General features: G+C 55.9%; 1 protein-coding gene across 3 annotated transcripts in view; it reads right to left on the reverse strand.

Annotated features, from left to right (window-relative positions):
* ENKD1 (enkurin domain containing 1) overlaps positions 1-17,874 on the reverse strand; it is a 64,166-nt gene that overhangs the window by 11,166 nt on the left and 35,126 nt on the right. For 2 of the 3 annotated variants that reach the window (XM_075008377.1, XM_075008379.1), the window contains exon 1: positions 3,841-3,888. The exons of the other annotated variant lie outside the window; for it this stretch is intronic. The gene's annotated coding sequence lies outside the window, so the exon portion shown is untranslated. Of the gene's footprint in view, positions 1-3,840; positions 3,889-17,874 lie in introns of those variants that run through there. 3 annotated transcript variants of the gene reach the window in all.

The following is a 17,874-nucleotide window of genomic DNA, read 5'->3' on the forward strand; positions in this document are numbered from 1 at the left end:
GGGCTGTCCAGACTTTTTGCACCTGATGTGCAAGTTGCATTGTGGTTCAGATTCAAGTGCAGAGGGCCCTGCCAGCCACTCCATGCAGGGAGCAATGGGACAGAGTGTGACTCTGCCTTTAACCGCTTCCAGGGGAAGCCGGTGTTGGCAAGAGATGTTCACAGAAGCCCTCCCTGTACCATGTGCCCTGCCACTTGACCTCAGCCCTCGGCAGGGCCATCCCAACATGGGGGTTGGGGGGAAGGGGGTTGCCCCTGCCCCCAATGAATCAGGTCCTGCCCCTCCTCTATACCACACCAGCCACCCCCAAATACAGGGCTAGGTGATCACCTGGGGCTTACCCCACCCCCATTCTCACCATGCAGCCTGCCCTGCCGTGCCCTGCCATGCTTCCCACTGCTGCAGAGAAGCAGGACCCAGCATGCCAAGAGGGCAGTGCAGCAGACTGCAGCTCCTGCCTTCTGGGTGGAGAATGCAGGGGAGCAGAGGTGACCCCACATGCAAGCCCCAGCCCCAGGGAATCCTCTCCCACCTATTGGACAGCTGGGGCAGCTGCTGCAGGGCCCCCAAAAGGGCAGGGCCTGGGATGTCTGCCCCAGTTTGTCCTATGGACAGGATGCCTCTGGCCCTTGGTCTCCAAGACCTGTTTGTCTGCTCCTCGGCTTCTCTGCACACATCCAATTCTGCTGGTGGCCTTTGTAGGCAGGCCATCTGCCCCCTAGAAGCTGGGCAGGTCTCCATGAACTGCTGGTAGGCAAAAGCCAGCTCAGCAGTTATGTTCTTTCCAACGAGCAGAAATGACTCTCTGTGGCAGCAGTCTAGAACAGGTGGGGACAGGGCTCTCTTCTCAGAGGGATGGCAAGATAGGACGGAGTCTGGAGCCTCTCTGAGAGCAGGCTGGGTAGCCAGCAGTGCTCCCTCAGTCCCCCAGGGACAAGGGGTTGTGTGTCCTGAGGCCAGAACAAGCAGGGTAACGTAGAGGGTGCATCAAGGTATGCAGCTTCCCTCCTCCTCAGCGCAGGGAGCATGGGCCAGGCAGAGACTGCAGGACCCAGCAGGCAATGGGATGAAGATGGAGCATTGCCTGCTGGGATATGTAATCCAGCTGGGCCTCACCTCTCCTGCCCTTGGAGTCCCACTGAGTTCCTACTGCAGCTTTTCCCTGGGGAACATTTGGGCTTCCCAGCGTTATCAGCTTCCCTAGGAGCTTTTCCTTTTACTTCTCAGACAAAAGGAGAGAGAGAGAGTCAGCACCATAGCATTGTGTGGCTCAACCAGCAGCTCCTGCAGACCAGCCACCGGGGGACGATGGAGTGAAAATATTTTCACTTGTACACAGCAGCTAGGCTTACAAGGAACGCTGCCCTGGACCCATTTCCTCAAGATTTTTAAGGTAAGGCTCACTAGGAATTAACTGATTGGCCATAGTCCACAGTGTTTTACCCCATGCACACAGCCTGTCAGATATGCGCCAAAACTGAGGCTCTGACCACTCCTTGTCAATAAAGAGCCCATGTACCTCTTCCTAAATCAAGGTGTTCTAATTCTGACAAATTCCAACACAATTCATTGTAGTCTGCCTCCCTCCATCTCCCTTGCATGGTCAGCTGTTAGGATATCTCCCTTCACTTCCTGTCCTTAACTGGGGCGGGGTGTTACTATGTGCTGTTAAACTGCTGTTATGCTCCCCTCCAGAAGCAGCCGTATTTCAGTAATAGATGAGGGTTCCCCAGATACAGCATGTATGGTGTTTTGGGGCTCCTGGAGAGGAATGTGCTACAGAACTAGATGCCAAACCTCTCTCGCTCTCACTCATGTTTTTATCAAGCACCTCTGCGTGTAGTATCTCTAGCCTATGACTAATGTACCCTACTAGGGCCATTAAAACCAGTAACTGATGCAACCAGAACAGTTGCTGATGAGGCCTGATACAAAGGTGAATGAGAGAGAAAGATCCTCTCTGATGTCTGTGACCTGCTCCCCAGATCATCTCTTTTCACTGTAATCTCCTACAGTTGGTCAGTACCAACCGTTGCTGCCTTTGGACCACTTTTTAACACAGCTGCTCAGCACTAGAGCCACCTGATCCTGCCTGATTCACACAGCCCAACTATGCACCAAGCCCTAGAAATACCCTTGTTATGAACAGACAACGCCTGCAGCTCAAAGCTCTGTGCTCAGGACAGAACCGGGTGCCAGTGAAATTCCTGACAGGGGCAGGTTACTGATAAGATCAAGTGGCGCACACTCATTTTCTGCTGCCTTCTGCTAGTTCTGTAACCACCTCTAGCACCATCTCCTGGGGTGCTTCCAGCACATGTTACAAACATTAACCCACCTGCACAGTACCCCAGTGGAGCACATATATGCACTTCCTCCTTTTTGCACAGGGAAAATGAAACCCCAAGAAGAGTGAACATGTTGCTGCTGCCATTGTCCAAGCCCCAAGTAGAACCCAGGAGCCCTGGAATTCCCAGTCTCCTGCTTTAGCCACTAGACTGCACAGCCCTTCTAAAGGTGGCACCACTGGAATCCGCTCCAGACACCTCTCTCCCACCAAACAGCATCTGGACAGACATCTGCGCATATGGGGCTGATGCTGCGTTCTTGGCCACATGACAGACTCAGCATTTGTGTTTTATTTATTTTGCTGGCTTGGAGGACTAATTGCCTTGGGCAGAAGTGCAAACAAGCCCCCCCAGATCAGCAGGAAACGTGTCAGAAGAGCCAGTTACAGGTGGGATTGGCAGCCTGGGGCGAGACGGGGGAGAGAGCTGAGCGGGACACAAGAATGTGGCAGAACCCCAAGGGCACTGCCCCGCCGTGTCACAGAGTTCTGCCTGCAGCTTGGCTGAAGGGCACAGCAACATGGAGGCCAAATGGAGCCAGCCCTGGCAGCCTGGGGTTCCAAGCGGGGTGCTCCTGGCTCCTCCTCCTTCTCCTCCAGGGACAGGTCCCTGCATAGGGGCTGAGCAGGAGCAGGATCAGGGCCCCCAGGCACTATGGGGGGGGGGGGGGGGCCCTACTCCCAGGTCAGCACAGGCAATGGATGGGCTCCGGGACAACCACACCAGTGTCAGAGACCAGAAGCAACAGCCATGATGGCATGGGGTGCCCAGCCCTCCACCCTGATCCCACCCCATGGGGGAGAGCAGCCAACCTGCACAGCAGGGCTGCCTCCACCCAGACCCCCCCACAGCACTGGGGGTGCCCCAGACAACCCCCACCCCCACATGGGATACCCGCACCCCCACTCCCCACAGCACTGGGGGCGCCCCAGCCAACCCCCACCCCCGCATGGGATACCCCCACTCCCCACAGCACTGGGGGTGCCCCAGCCAACTCCCCCGCATGGGATACCCCCACCCCCACTCCCCACAGCACTGGGGGTGCCCCAGCCAACTCCCCCGCATGGGATACCCCCACCCCCACAGCACTGGGGGTGCCCCAGCCAACTCCCCCGCATGGGATACCCCCACCCCCACTCCCCACAGCACTGGGGGTGCCCCAGCCAACTCCCCCGCATGGGATACCCCCACCCCCACAGCACTGGGGGTGCCCCAGCCAACTCCCCCGCATGGGATACCCCCACCCCCACTCCCCACAGCACTGGGGGTGCCCCAGCCAACTCCCCCGCATGGGATACCCGCACCCCCACTCCCCACAGCACTGGGGGTGCCCCAGCCAACTCCCCCGCATGGGATACCCCCACTCCCACAGCACTGGGGGCGCCCCAGCCAACCCCCACCCCCGCAGGGGATAGCCCCGATCCGATCCGCAGCGGGGGGCGCCGCCCCCCCAGCACGCGACCCCCCGTTTACCCCCGCCCCCGGCACTGACCCGCTCGCGCTCTTCGGCGGTTACACGCTACCCCCGCGCAGCTTCTCCAAGCAACGGAGCCGCGGGCGCTTCCAGCCGAGAGGACCCCTGGGAGTTGTAGTTCGCCGCTCGGCCGGGCCCGCAGCGCCCCCTGCCGGCCGCGCCCAGCTGACACCCCCGCCTCGGGGGCTGAATTGGCGGCCGCACAGGCCCATCTAGTGCCAGCCAGCGGGCGGGGTCATCCCCCCCGGCCAAAAATGGGGCACAGGGGAATGATGCTGTCCCGGCCAAAGCGGGATGGATGGTCGGTTTCTTTCTGTCTGTCTGTCTGTCTGTCTGTCTGTCACACACACACACACACACACACACACACACAACCTCCCACTCCACCCACCCCCAGCGTCAGGCAGCGGCTGCCCTGCGCTGGGGATCTCTTGGGGCACCAGGCACTAGGCTGCCACCCTGCCAGCGAGGAGTCCGGCTCCCCAGTCCAGGGGAAGTCGGGCGGAGGCAGCGCCACCGCATGGGTCTGGTTCTGGCTCCCCAATCCAGGGGAAGTCGGGCGTCAGCTGCGCCACCCCGTGGGTCTGGTTCCGGCTCCCCCAGCCCGGGGAAGTCGGGCGTCAGCTGCGCCACCCCGTGGGTCTGGTTCCGGCTCCCCCAGCCCGGGGAAGTCGGGCGGAGGCTGCGCTACCCCGTGGGTCTGGTTCCGGCTCCCCCAGCCCGGGGAAGTCGGGCGGCGGCTGCGCTACCCCGTGGGTCTGGTTCCGGCTCCCCCAGCCCGGGGAAGTCAGGTGACTAGTAAAAAAGTGGAATATGGGTCAATTACCCCCTTTGGCAAAATAACTCAGGACAACAGGATGGCGCCTGAAATACGGGGCTGTCCCACCCAAAATGTGACAGATGGTCCCCCTAGTCATCCCCCTCTCCGGTACCTGGGAGGGTCACACTGCAGCATCCTTTCCCACAAGCCCTCGCCCTGCTCCTGGGCTCCCTGGGGCGGGCCCCTGCAGGCACACAGGGTGACCCAGGAGAGGGAACCGGCCAGGGCCAGCAGGACGCAGAGCCCAGCATTAGCAGAATCAGGCTGTGAAATGCACCTGTCCCAGGACTCTGTGGGGGAGGGTCCCGATGGGCCCCGGCAGAGGGGGCGGGAGGAAGCGGACAGCTACACTGCTGAAAATGACACCAGGCATGGGCCATGGGGCACTGCTCCCCTGCGTTCCATCCCAGACCATGCCACAGACTCACTGTGTAAAAGGCAAGACGCAGCAGTACCTTGTGCCTCAGTTTTCCCGCAGTAGAATGGGACTGTAGTGCACGAGGCTCCATGCATTCTGGCAAAGTCCTGGAGCAGAGGTTTAACTATGAGCATGCAGCCAGCAGCAAGGCCACTCATTAGGACTGGCCTGAGGTGGGAAGAGTTCCCCCCACCTCTCAAGACCCAACCCAACATAATCTAGGGATTCGAGGGCATGGGACATAAACCAGCTGCTGGCTCTTCCCTGAGCTGCAATCACTGCTGTTGAACTAAGGCTGAAGGCAACACAAAGCCTCTTAATTGTTTTTTACTTAATTACTTAAAGCACTCCCCTTGGGGTTTGCAAGGGTTAATTTGCTGCTGTCTGGAACCTGCTATGAAGCTGCAAAGCACTTCATCATACAGCTGTGATGTTCTAGGGGTACAGATTTAATCCCTTTTCTGATTACCTCCTGGCCCAGGCCGCCGGCCCCTTCTAGTTCTAATGTCGAAGTGCCAAGTATGGGTACACGCTTCTGACTCAATCCGCTGGGCTGGCCTGGCCTGACTTCCAAAGGGACGAGAACACCTTCGCCCCATGTGACAGCATTGCTTTTGCTACTTCCTCTTATATTTGCCACTCACCCAAGTGCTGCACAGCTGCTCCATGCAGCTCTTGGGGTAGGGGCAAGCAGCTGAGGACTAACTGCCCAAGGCCCTGCCCCTTCTGCTGTAGGCCTTGCTCCTTCCAGGAGCACAGAACCAGCCCCCCCACATCCCCCACTCCTTGCTGGGGTCTTTGTAGTGACTGTCAGCCCTGCTAGGGCTGCACAGGCTGCCTTACACCTGGGCATCTCTGCCTATTAGGGTGCCTGACGTAGCTGCTTTAACAATGACCTCTGAACCCAATAAGTAAATTACAGCCCACAAAGAGACTTTCATAACCTAAAAAACACAACATTCCAACATGTGGAACCAAACAGGCACATCAGCAGCAGGGACTAGCTCCTTAGCCCCACCGACCAGCCCCGGGTGCTAACAGCAAGCCGAGTATGCCGACCAGGTGCTAGAATGGGATGGAACATGCATCACTGGTGCCTTTCACAGCTATTTGCTGACAGCAGAGGAACAGTGGGACTCAGATCATCTGGGTTCTGGCAGGGAAATAGATCTAGTACAGTAAGGTTTGAAAGTATGTGAATCCCAAGTATGCAACCCCGCTCTTACTCAGCTGACCCCTGGTTCATACTTACACTCATGACTCGTACTTACACGCTATGCATGGGCGAGAAGTGAGTGTACAGTACTCACCCTTAACATCTCTCACTAGCATCACTTGGGAAGTGAGTCAACCCACACAGCATCTTTCTTTTCACATAACGCTCCTGTTGTGTGGCAGTGCTGCTGGGCATATGACCAAGCCTGGGAGGCTGTATCGCTCTGCAAACCCCAGAGCATTGAAAGAAGAGAATAAAATCCTCCCCCCTGTGTTTTGGCAGTCCAATAAGAAGGCATGGGTCACAGCACAGATAGTTTTGGACTGGTTCCACCAGTGCTTTGTCTCTAAGTGGAAAAATATCTGGCTGTGAAGAGAATGGAATTCAAGGTGCTGCTCATCATAGATAACGCTCTTGGGCATCTCGAGTCTCTATAATTAGTGCACCCCAACATGGAAGTCGTATTCCTTCCTCCCAATATGCCTCCCTCATCCAGCCACTCGACTAAGGTGTGATACGCACATTCAAGGCTATCTACACTCACCTCACCTTCTCCCGCATCTGAACCGCTATGGATCTCAATCTCGAGCTTGATGTAAGCCGTTGTTGGAAGGACTACGACATCTGGGACTGCATTATGCATGTCAAGGAGGCTATGGAGGAACTTAAGCCTGAAACCATGAATGTGTGCTGGGAGAACATTTGGGAGGAAGCTGTGAATAACTTCACAGGCTTCCCCAAGGTAGACGACCAAGTCAAGAAAATCTTTAACGTTGCTCGTCAGGTAGGTGGTGAAGGATTCAATGACATGGTGGAGGACAATGTAGAAGAATTACTGAATCGTGCTGGGGACAAGCTAACAGAAGAAGACCTAGAAGAACTTGTGAAGAGTGCAGAGGAGGATGAATTAGAAGAAGAAGAAGAAGAGATCGATCGGGCATCGTGGGACCTTGGTAAATTCAGCAAAGTTTTTCAGCTCCTTAAACAGCGAACTGACAAGGTACAGGAGTACGATCCTTCGACGGAAAGGAGTTTTAGGCTCAGTCAGGAAGCGAACAGATGTTTCTTCCTGTTAAGGGAGACGTTTATGGAACTCCAGCGCAAGAAGAAGCAACTCCCTATCACCATGTTCTTCAGGAAAGCGCTGCAAAGAACGCTATCTCCCTCACCATCTACCATTACACAGTATCCCACTGTATCACCGCAGACAGCCTCCTTGCACACGCCTGTTCCATCACCTGCGCGAAAAAAGGTCGTGAAATCACCGACCAAAATGCCTGTCACACCTCAAGCCTCTAATTCTACTGCTTCATCGTCTGTGCGCGTTAAAGCCTCGCATTCTCCTGCTGCCTCGATGCCTGCGTCACCCATTTGCAAGAGAACTTCACAACCTCTGTCTTCCTCTGAAGTGGATCCTGATGCCCTTCATCTGTTGAGGGGTTGGAGGAAGTGGATCAGGACTAAAAGGGCCCCAGCATGCTGTTTAGTGCACTCCTTCTTCATCCATCATCACACTGTACAGCAGGCTACATCATCATCATCACAGAAAGAGAAATGGAAGGCCTTCCATTCAGGTAAGCCCCATTTGATTTTTTTATAAAAAATTGCAGTGATCAGATATAGTATTTTATATACTTTAAGATTTACATAAATTTAATTTACACAAAACAAGTTTAAATACACACATACACGGTTTATAATAGTTTGCGAAGTTTTACCTTAGTATAGAATAGTTTTCTATAGGGCGATCCCAACTTATGCGAATTCAACCAAACCCTCATGTCCTTTGAGACCTTACTCTAGTTACAGACTTTTCCAGCCTAGTCCCACCTTGTCTGTCTCTGGTCTCTTCCCCTCCCTGCTCCCCCTGCCCCCCACTTCCCACTCTGCTCTTATCTTCTGCACCATCAGTGTCTACACAACCCCCCAGATCTTTCCCCTTTGCACCCATCCAACCATGCCCCTATGCTGCTGTCCCACTCTGTAGCTCACCCCTCTTTCCCACTGCAGCCCACACCTGAATCTTCAAAGAATGCAGCTGCCAAACTGATGCACGTTTCTGTGGAACATGTGCAAGCTGACATTTTTCACAGGTTTAAAACGTGGCTAAATTTAGGCAGATTTTCATGGGAGTCACAAAGGGCCCATCCTCCGTGGCCGAGTAACATAAGGACAAAAGGGACAGTTGCCCCGGGGCCCCCAGGCGTGAGGTGCCCCAAGGCTCCATAACTCCATTTTGTTTAACCAATTCACTTTAGTGGAATAAAAGAAATGTGTCATGTCATTCTCATCTTAAAATTATTTTGTAATTTTTATGCATCATGAATAATAATGAGCATGAATAGATTTTAAAGCACAAACAATGAGGTAACATTAATATTTGAATATATGGGGGTCAGCACTTGTGACTGTGTTGTCCCAGGGCCGCACCTGTTCTTAACCCACCCGTGCGCGTCCTCACCACCTAGGCAGACTCCTCTCCAAATGGCAAGTCCCTGCTGCAAACCAGCGTGGCACACAACCACCGTAGCATTTATTTTAACATTCGCAAACGCCTTTTCCCCTCATCTCATTCTTAGGAACAGCAGAAACATTTTAGCTGAAATATGGCCCCCAAAATTCAGCCTGAGCTACACCCCCAGCAAGGAAATTTTTCAGCCTGAACAGTTGTAGTTTGGCAAACGTATTGGCAGCTACAAACAGGGCTTAGTAATGGGACACGTTGGGCCTGTGATCAGTGTTTGCCATTGTTCTGTGCCGTAGCCATGTTCATCCAGCAGCCAAGGAGAGCTGCCTTCAACACGTGTCTGAATGGCGACCAGCACATTGGATTTGTACAAAGGAAATTGTCATGTTGAGCCAGGGTGTGTGTGGGGGAGGGCACCAGGCCGGATGCCCACCAGATGCCCGGGGGAGGGCGCCAGGCCGGATGTCCGCCAGATGCCTGGGGGAGGGCGCCAGGCCGGATGCCCACCAGATGCCCGGGGGAGGGCGCCAGGCTGGATGCCCGCCGGCTGCCCGGGGGAAGCCCAGTGTTCCCCAGCCCAGGAGCGCTGGCTGGCCTGAACCCTGCAGGGAACACATTGAGGACGAAGCAAGGATACGACAGACCTGGGGAAGGCTCCAAGGGCGCACGCAGGCCGAGAGGGGAACCATGGCGACAGTGCAGCAGGAACCGACAGCTCGCAGGGCAGGTCCCAGGGGAAGGGCTCCCTGGAACACACTGCGAGGCTCTGGCTGCAGGGTAAGGGCTTAGCGAGGCACGGTGCCCCTGGGGCCCAGATGCCACAGTAACCTCCTCAGTACGGTGCTCTGTCCCCTCTAAAGCACTTGGGCCACAGGTCCCAGGTTTGATCCCCGCCGCCGCCGCCCGTGCAGGCTGGCATAACGCTCTCACGGCCACTACCAGACCCTGCGAACCCACACAGAGGCCAGCCCCTGGGGCTCAGGCTCAGCCAAAGGACGGCCTGGCACGTTTCCATGGGACGCCCTTCGTCTGGAACAGGCTGCCACAGGCCTGCGTCGAGGCAGCTCTGACCCTGCCCGCCCTTGCGCTTGTCCTTACCTGGACCTCTGGGGGCAGCCCGTGGCAGGCAGCAGGCAGGCACAGGAAGGGATGGCAGCACAGATTCCTGGCACAGAGCAGAGGTTGGTCCCTTCCTCCCCAGGGCTGGGCAGTGGGGAACCCAGGACTGGCATTATTTGACATGACCAGATGTAAATATCACAGCACAGGGGACACCTGAGGGGACAAAGAGCCCTGGTAAAGCCAAGCAGACCTGTGCAGAAAGCGTGTGAGGCTCAGAGAGCTGAGAGTCAAGTATGGGAAGCCTGCTAGTCTCCTCTGGTTTGGGGGCCCCAGGTCAGGTACTAAGGGACTAGATAGGGACAATGCTGTCCCAGCATTGCCAGAAGCCCTTGTTCAGAAAGCTCAGGTCGGGGCACCAGACTCACGAGAGCCGAACTATGAAGACAGGACTTTTAATCAGAGCAGGACTTAGAGCACTGGGCTGGAACATCAGGTTCCCATTTCCAGGGCTTTCTCTGACACCACCAACGTAGAATTGTTCTTCCCCGAGATTCTAGTGGCATCCCAGGACTCGGAGACCCAGGCCATTAAGAAACCCTCCCGATCCTCAGGAGGCTTTGGTTAACGTCCTGGGAGTGGGAACACTGCATTGGTGCAGTGGAACAATTATCTGAGTGGGATTCGTTCACTAGGGAAGCTGGGCAGGGACATTGGCCAATTAGCTTTCATAGCATTAAAACCTCAGTCGGCTGTGCTCAGACAAGCCTCATGAGGAGCAGCCACTGTATGTGATCTGATTTTTCTGCTGCCTCTCTCTCCTGAGCAGGTAGGGTTCTCCATTGCAAATACCCTGTGGGTCTGATTTCGATGTATATTGGGTCACTCCTGTGACAGCATGCGGGGTCATTAATGTGCACTCTGACATAACCAACACCGACCATGCAATGACTCTGCTTGGGAGGCAGGAGGGGCCTGGGTGGAAATGAACACCACGGCACATGGCCCCGTTGCCAGTTGTCATCTGTGTCAGGACACTGGTGTCCATGTGCAGCTCTCAGCTGAGTTTGGAAGTTGTCTGGGGCCATGGCCATGACCATGACTTGTGTCTGCACACTGCATGGGTCACCCTCAGTGACTGTGGGAGGTAGCTCTGTTCTGCCTTTGGGCTGACAGCCCACTCCTTCCTGGAGTCCTCAGGGACTAAGCAGCAGTATCAGACAGGAGAGCAAATTAGGCTAGACACCACACCTGCAATACCTGATGTCAGTGATTGCTCTGGTCCCAGGTGATGACCACTGCAACCAGGAGTCCAGGTGAGAAGAGGCCCGTGGGTAAGACCATGCCCAGCTGCTTCCTCTCCCAGTTGGCAGCAGTGCTGGACAATCCGACCATCAAGGCCTTGGAGGTAAAGAACGACTGCGTGTCCAGAACATGAACAAGGGACTAGGCACCTTCGCAGAACGGCAGGTCTGCACAAAGATCTGACCAGCCATGTGGGGCCAGGGGACACATCCCCTCCAGCGGCACTATGGGAGCCCTAACCTCTCCCTTGGAGAAGGGGCTGTATCCCAGAAAGAGAGCCAGAGCTAGTTTTATACCTCTTCTCCTCAGCTCTTTGCCCATGATGAGCTAACAGAAGAGGAACCCTTTTTAACCACTCTCACCTGGTTCTTAATTGGCCCCAGGTGTTCTGATTAGTCTGAAACACTTGACTCTGGAAACCTCCTAATTGGTGCCTGGTCCTTTAATTGTCTTCATTGTCCTGATTGATTCTGGCAAGTTCCTGCTAGTTCTGGGTTAGCCTCTAGTTTACCCTGGGAGGAGGGACCTATTTAATCTGGGACTAACATATTTCCCTTCTCCTATGTTCCTGTAGCCCTCTGTCCCCATTCTGTCACAGTAGATTGGTGTCTCAGGGACCAGCCCAGCTCCCATGACAATTGGGCTTTGATAGTTACCACTGACTTAGCTCCCCCACCCCTAGTTGGCTGTGTGGTGTTGCTGTTGAGGAGCAGGGCAGCAGCGGTCACACGTCCACACTGTTCTTCCCACAGCAGTTAGAGAGCCCTAGTACCCTACCATGGAATGAATTTGTCCTAACTTTACATAAGCCTAACTCCACAGACCCCAGCATCTGCTCCAAGCTGCAGCATGCAGATCTCCAGCAGCCGCCCAGATCCTGCCACTAGCTAGTCCCATGATGGGTCAGGCACTGTACAGCACAAGTAACACACTTTTGTACTGACAATTCACAGTCCAGAAACCCCCCGGACACCTGTTCTATGCAAACCTCAGCTTTGCCTGGAGAAGCAGCGGTGGCAAGGCTGTCATAGGGCTGGTCGGAGAGTTGGCATTGCTGGTCAACATTGCTTTCCCATGTCTGTCCCCAAGCAGTAACCCTTTCTTTCCCTCCCCAGTGGGACGAGGATGGAGAAGGCGTGGTCGTCAATACCAAGCTCTACGAGGAGGAGGCTCGGAGCCACAAAGAGCCCTTACTGGAGTTGAAGGCCCCACGATCTAGTTCCGGGCTCCAGGCATGGCTGCTGGCCTCTGGCTTTAAAGCAAAGGCAGCAAAGTAGGTTGGAGGGGCCCCATGGCCTGTATTACTAGCATCAGAGTGCCACGGGATCATAGCCTGTTACACAGGGGGCTCCAACCACAGGGCAAGGCCTGGCGCCTGGCTCCCAGGAGCTCCCCACCTGCAAAGAGCTGAGACAGGCTGGAGCTGAGGCCCTAATTCCTGTGCAAAGGGCCCAGGGCAGGGACCAGCATGTGGAGTGTCCACACCAGGCCAGATCATACACTACTTCACGCGTGAGTTTGGCTGAGAATTAGGGAACTTGGCCCTTAGGGATTTTGCAAGGCATGGAGGTGGAAGCTGGACCAAGAGCAGGCATAGGGGAGGGAGCAGGTAAGAACTGCAGAGACCAGAGCAGGAGGGGAAAGGGATGGGGCAGAGCAGGGAAACCAGCACCCAGGGGTGATGCAGTAGCAGGGCCTTGGAGCTGAGTAATTGATGTTGGTTGTGAAGGCTGCTCCTCCTCAGGGGCAAAGGGAGGCTCTTAAGCTTCATGCCCCAAACAAGCCCTCTGGGGATTCTGTGGGGTCTGGAAGTCCCTGACTGTTCTGCATCTGGCTAGGCCCTGCTCTTGGTGCTAGGCTCTCGTTCCTGAGTGCCTGGAGCAGGCTGTTCCAGTGCAGTGCTGACTGAGACCCTGAGAAGGTACTGGGTCTATGGTGGGGTTTGTGCGTGTACTTCCCCTTTGGGCTTTGCCACTGCTTAATACAGGAGACCCTCCAGGCTGCACTGGGAGGCTGGGATGGACATAGGCCAGCCTGACATTTCTCAGACTGCTGCCCTCAGTGCAGGCAGCACAAGGGGTGGAGGAACAGCTGGGGGAGCATTTACTGTCTGCAGTGCAATGGTGCATGGGCACTGGGTTGCTCACAGGGTGTGTGTGTGTGGTGAACCCTTTCATTTCAGAGATACAGGGTCACACCCAGTCCAGGTGGGGAGTGAGCAAAGCCAGGGTCCCCTGGTGCCTGCTGAGTCACCTTTCTGACTCAGCTAGCACGACTGGTGGTCAAGGCTCATGCCCAACACTGCTGGCATCCAGCAGAAGGGCCAGGAGTTGAACGAGGCAGAGACTGAACTGGCATCAGTCCCATTAATGACATCAGGATATGGGCCCAGAACAGGTTCTGCAAACCACGATTCATCTCAGGTAACACCAACCTCCAGAGCAGGAGCCTGCTGCACTGCACCCTGGCAGCTGACCTGGACCAGCTTCTGCAATGAATGTCTAGCCTGCCTGGTGAAGCCCCTCCTCATCAACCCAGAGGCAAGGGCAGAGAGCTAGACCACAGGAGGGCAGCCCGCCAGAGCCATGCATCAGGGCTGGGGGAGGCAGTAGCACCGGGACAGATTAAAGCAGGCTGGCTAAGACGGGATAGTGGGCTAGAGCGGCCTTGGGTCTGACTCAGTATGGCTGTTCTTAGTTCTCAAAATACAGACCCACCCTGACCCCCTCCTAACACAGCCCAAGCATGCGGCTGGGTTAATTTGGAAACAGGCTGAGCAGGGGCCCAGGAATGATTCTGGATTCTCTTCTCCTGACCCTGCCACTGACTTTGAGAGCAACCTTGGGACAAGTCACTGCCCTGCCCTGTGCCTCAGTTTCCCCATCTGCACAAGGGGCCTGGTCTTACTTCTCCATCTTCATTGAGGGCGGGGGATTGAGAGGCATATGCTGCAGCAGCACATTTCAAGCTGTGGTGCCTCTAGCTTCAAGTCAAACAGACCTGCCTATGGCCCCTGGGAAAAGCTCTCCCAGCCTGACAGGAAGGAGTTGAAATAGCCGAAGCTGAAGCATGTTCTCTGGACATTTCCTGGCATGGGTGTAGGTTATGGGAGAGGCGGGTGGGGGGGATCCTGCCCTGCCAGAGGCTGCAGGTGCTCCAGTCACTGTTTCAGACCCACTCTCCCCCTACTCTGGTTTTGCCCCACAGGGCTGAGCCCTCAGTCCTCATCTTCCAGCACCCCAGCTTCAGGAAGCTGCCTCCCGAGGAAGGGCAGGCAGCCTCGCCCCTCCTGCCCAGGCCGCAGAAGAAAGCCAAGAAAAGGAGAAGCTCATCAGAGATCGCTGGTTCTGCAGCCAGCATGGCTGCAGCTCTGCCCCCTGATACACCTGGCATGGACAGTAAGTGCACGTTCCCCACCAGCCCAGAACTGCTCAGATTCACATGCTCCCTGCCCAGCATGATGTCGGTGCCTGGCAGGAGGGAAGCACTCACTGGTTGTAGGGGAGGCAGCAGAGAGCTTGGTGCTCAGTGCATGGCTCTGCCTCTGTGGTGCAGCAGTATGGTGGGCATAGGGCTCGGGAGGTTGTCCCCAGAGAAGATGAAGATGCTCCCAGCTAACAGGTATTTCCTGTCTATCGGGCTGTGGAGACCTGTGGGTTTGGGGTGGACGGGTGAGGGCTGGGAACACATGTCCCCAGCACTGCATGTGTTGAGTCCAGGTGACGTGTCCCCTGTAGCGGTTACATCAGAGGAGCAGGCTGCCTATGTGCCTGACACCCTGCCCCTTGGCCTCAGGTTGTTGAGATGGGGCCCAGCCTGCTGCCTCCTCCTCCCTGCAGACATCATTACAGGGAGGGTGTAAACCCTGCTCCTGCTCTGTGCCTTAATTTCTCCCTCCCTGGTCCAGGGACCATGAGGTTTTGCTGCAGCCCATTGGGGAGATGCCCTGAGGGGCCTGGCCAGGTGGTAGGGGCAGGGAGCATTCGGTGTTACAGACGCAGCGTTATGACCACACTAGGGAGACCACAGCGCCTACGACCCTTATACTGGTACATAAACTACGACAACCCGGAGCTGAACAGCCCCTCGGAGGAGGAGAGTGACACGCTGAACCCAGCTGCACAGGGGGAGGCTGCCAGAGCCCCAGACAAGGCCCACGCCGAGGAGCCAGAGGGGTCTCACCAAACAGGTACCAGGGAGGAGCCAGGCTCCAGCACAGGTATCAGACCATTGCTGGGGGCCAGTGCAGCAAGGCTTGGGGCTTCCCACCAGGGACCCACAGAATGAGGCAAGAAGGGGGTAAGATTGCAGGGGACTCATCCTGTTCATAGAATCATAGAACAATAGAGCTGGAAGAGACCTAAAAAAAGCCATCAAGTCCAACCCCCTGCCCTAAGCAGGGCCAAACCCATCAGATCAGCCCAGTCAGGGCTTTGTCGAGGCAAGACTTAAACACCTGCAGGGATGGAGACTCCACTACTTCCCTGGGTAGACCCTTCCAAAGCTTCACCACCCTCCTAGTGAAAAAGTTTTTCCTAATGTTCAACCTGGACCTTCCCAGCCACAACTTGAGACTATTGTTCCGTGTTCTGCCATCCGTGACCACTGTGAACAGCCTCTCTCCAGCCTCTTTGCAGCCTCCCTTCAGTAAGGTGAAGGCTGTTATCAGGTCCCCTCTCAGTCTTCTCTTCTGCAGACTAAACAGTCCCAATTCCCTCAACCTTTCTTCATAGCTCATATGCTCCAGCCCCCTACTTATTTTGGTCACCCTCCGCTGGACCCTCTCCAGTGTATCCACATCCTTTCTATAATTGGGTGCCCAGAACTGGACACAGTACTCCAGATGCGGCCTCACTAAAGCCGAATAAAGAGGAACAATCACTTCCCTGAACGTACTGGCAATGCTCCTCTTGATCCAACCTAATATGCCATTAGCCTTCTTGGCTACAACAGCACACTGTTCCTTCCTGGGCAGCCTAGCTGTACCCTCTGGAGAGCAGGCAGGGGTTGGGGGGCAGCCCCCAGTGCTGCAGCCTGAAAGGGGCACGCATGTCTGTGTGCATCATCACCACCACTGCATCTACACCCTGTCACAGGCAGGGCCCTGCCTTTGGTGTGGGGGCACAAGCTCTTTGAAACAGCCAGCCAGCCCAGAGAGCAATGGCCGAACTCACCCAGACCTTGAGGGAAGCAGGATCCTGCCAGGCCTCTTCCCCAGTGTTTGGCTCCAAAGTGGCATGAGCAGGGGACTGGGGCAGGAATGAGTCTGGGCCCCCCTTAGACCTGGAGACGAGAACCCACAGACTTCCCTCATGGGAACCAGGCACATCCACCACCAGCCAGCCTGGGATGAGGTGAAGTGACCCAGCCCAGGGCCCGCAGCAGAGTCCAAGCTTCTCGCTTGCCCACCCCCAAGAACTGCACCGTGCTGCTTGGGTGTGAAGTGGGAGCCCCCAGGGGTGCAGGAAGGCAGTGTCTGGCCTGCGCGCCAGGAGAGACAGCCAGGCTCCCCAGTGTGTGAACAGCAAGAGGCAGCGACTGACTGCTTCTGGGAAGAGAGGTAAAGGTGCCCAAGTTTGCAGGTGTTTTTGTGTCCTGGGGTGCTGTCAGAACAGCCCAGACTCAGCACAAGGCTTGCATGGCTGAGCCCAGCTCTGGCTAAGAAATGGCTTGGGGTTCCATGCCCCATAACCCTGCTTGAGCATCACCCTTCCTAATGCACCTGCCCCTCTCGCCAGAGCCCACCAGAGCAGAACAGCTGGGGGTGGCTCTGTCCCAGGGCTGCAAGGGAGAGACGCTGAGGTTCTGGCCAAGTCACAAAGGGCCCTGTTACTGCTGCTGAAGTTCTGTTGGTGCCCATGAGGTCAGCTGACCTGGGACTAGTTCCGGGGTTCTCACAATTGCATATTGGTGACCCTTTCACACAGCAAGCCTCTGCATGCCACCCCTTTCCTCAACTAAAATCCCTTCTTTTAGATTTCTAACACTAGAGGAGGTGAAGTGAGGTTTGGGGTGGAGGCTGACTGCACACCACCTACCCATCCAGGGGGCCTGAGCCCTACTTTGAGACCCAGCGGGCTTGAGCAAGCAAGGCAGGAAGCCTTGACCAGACCTTCCTTTTCTTGTGCCCCTGACCTGCACAAGAGCCCACCCAGCCACCACTTGCTGGTGTGAGGATGATGCTCTCAGGCAGAGCCCTAGAGCTCCCAGTCACTGGTTATCAATTACCCAACAGTGGAAAAGGGAACAGCTGCACAGTTCTGGTTCTGCCCTTCATCTAGGAAACAGTGGCCAAGCTAGAGCCTCCTTGGTGTATGAAGCACTTGCTGTAAAGTGTCACCAGGGTGTGAGCACACGCAGCTGCCTGATGCTCATGTGGCAGTACAACCCCCAGGTGTGAGACCTGCAGGGCAGAGACCCTAGGCAGGGCCCAGCTCCCCTTAAGCCTGTGACATGATCACGGTTCCCTCTAATAAATTTTATGTGCCCGCCTGTGTGGATGTGCAGCACCAGTACACACACAGGCCGCTGGCTGGGGCTGCTCTGCTCATCAGCTGGGCAGTGCCTGACTATCTCCTGGGTGCCCGCCCAAGCACTCAGCATACATGGAACACTGGATGTGACCCTGCCTTTCTATTCCACTTAGCTGTACAAAGAACAGATCAGCTGAACCCACTTGATCCACTACACCCCGCTTTGACGGCGGTGTGTCTTATTGCAGCCTCTAGGGGTCCTAGACAGAGAGCAAAACCTCTCCCTGGAGGGGA

The sequence above is a fragment of the Carettochelys insculpta genome, chromosome 14, assembly GCF_033958435.1.
Source record: "Carettochelys insculpta isolate YL-2023 chromosome 14, ASM3395843v1, whole genome shotgun sequence".
NCBI lineage: Eukaryota > Metazoa > Chordata > Testudines > Carettochelyidae > Carettochelys > Carettochelys insculpta.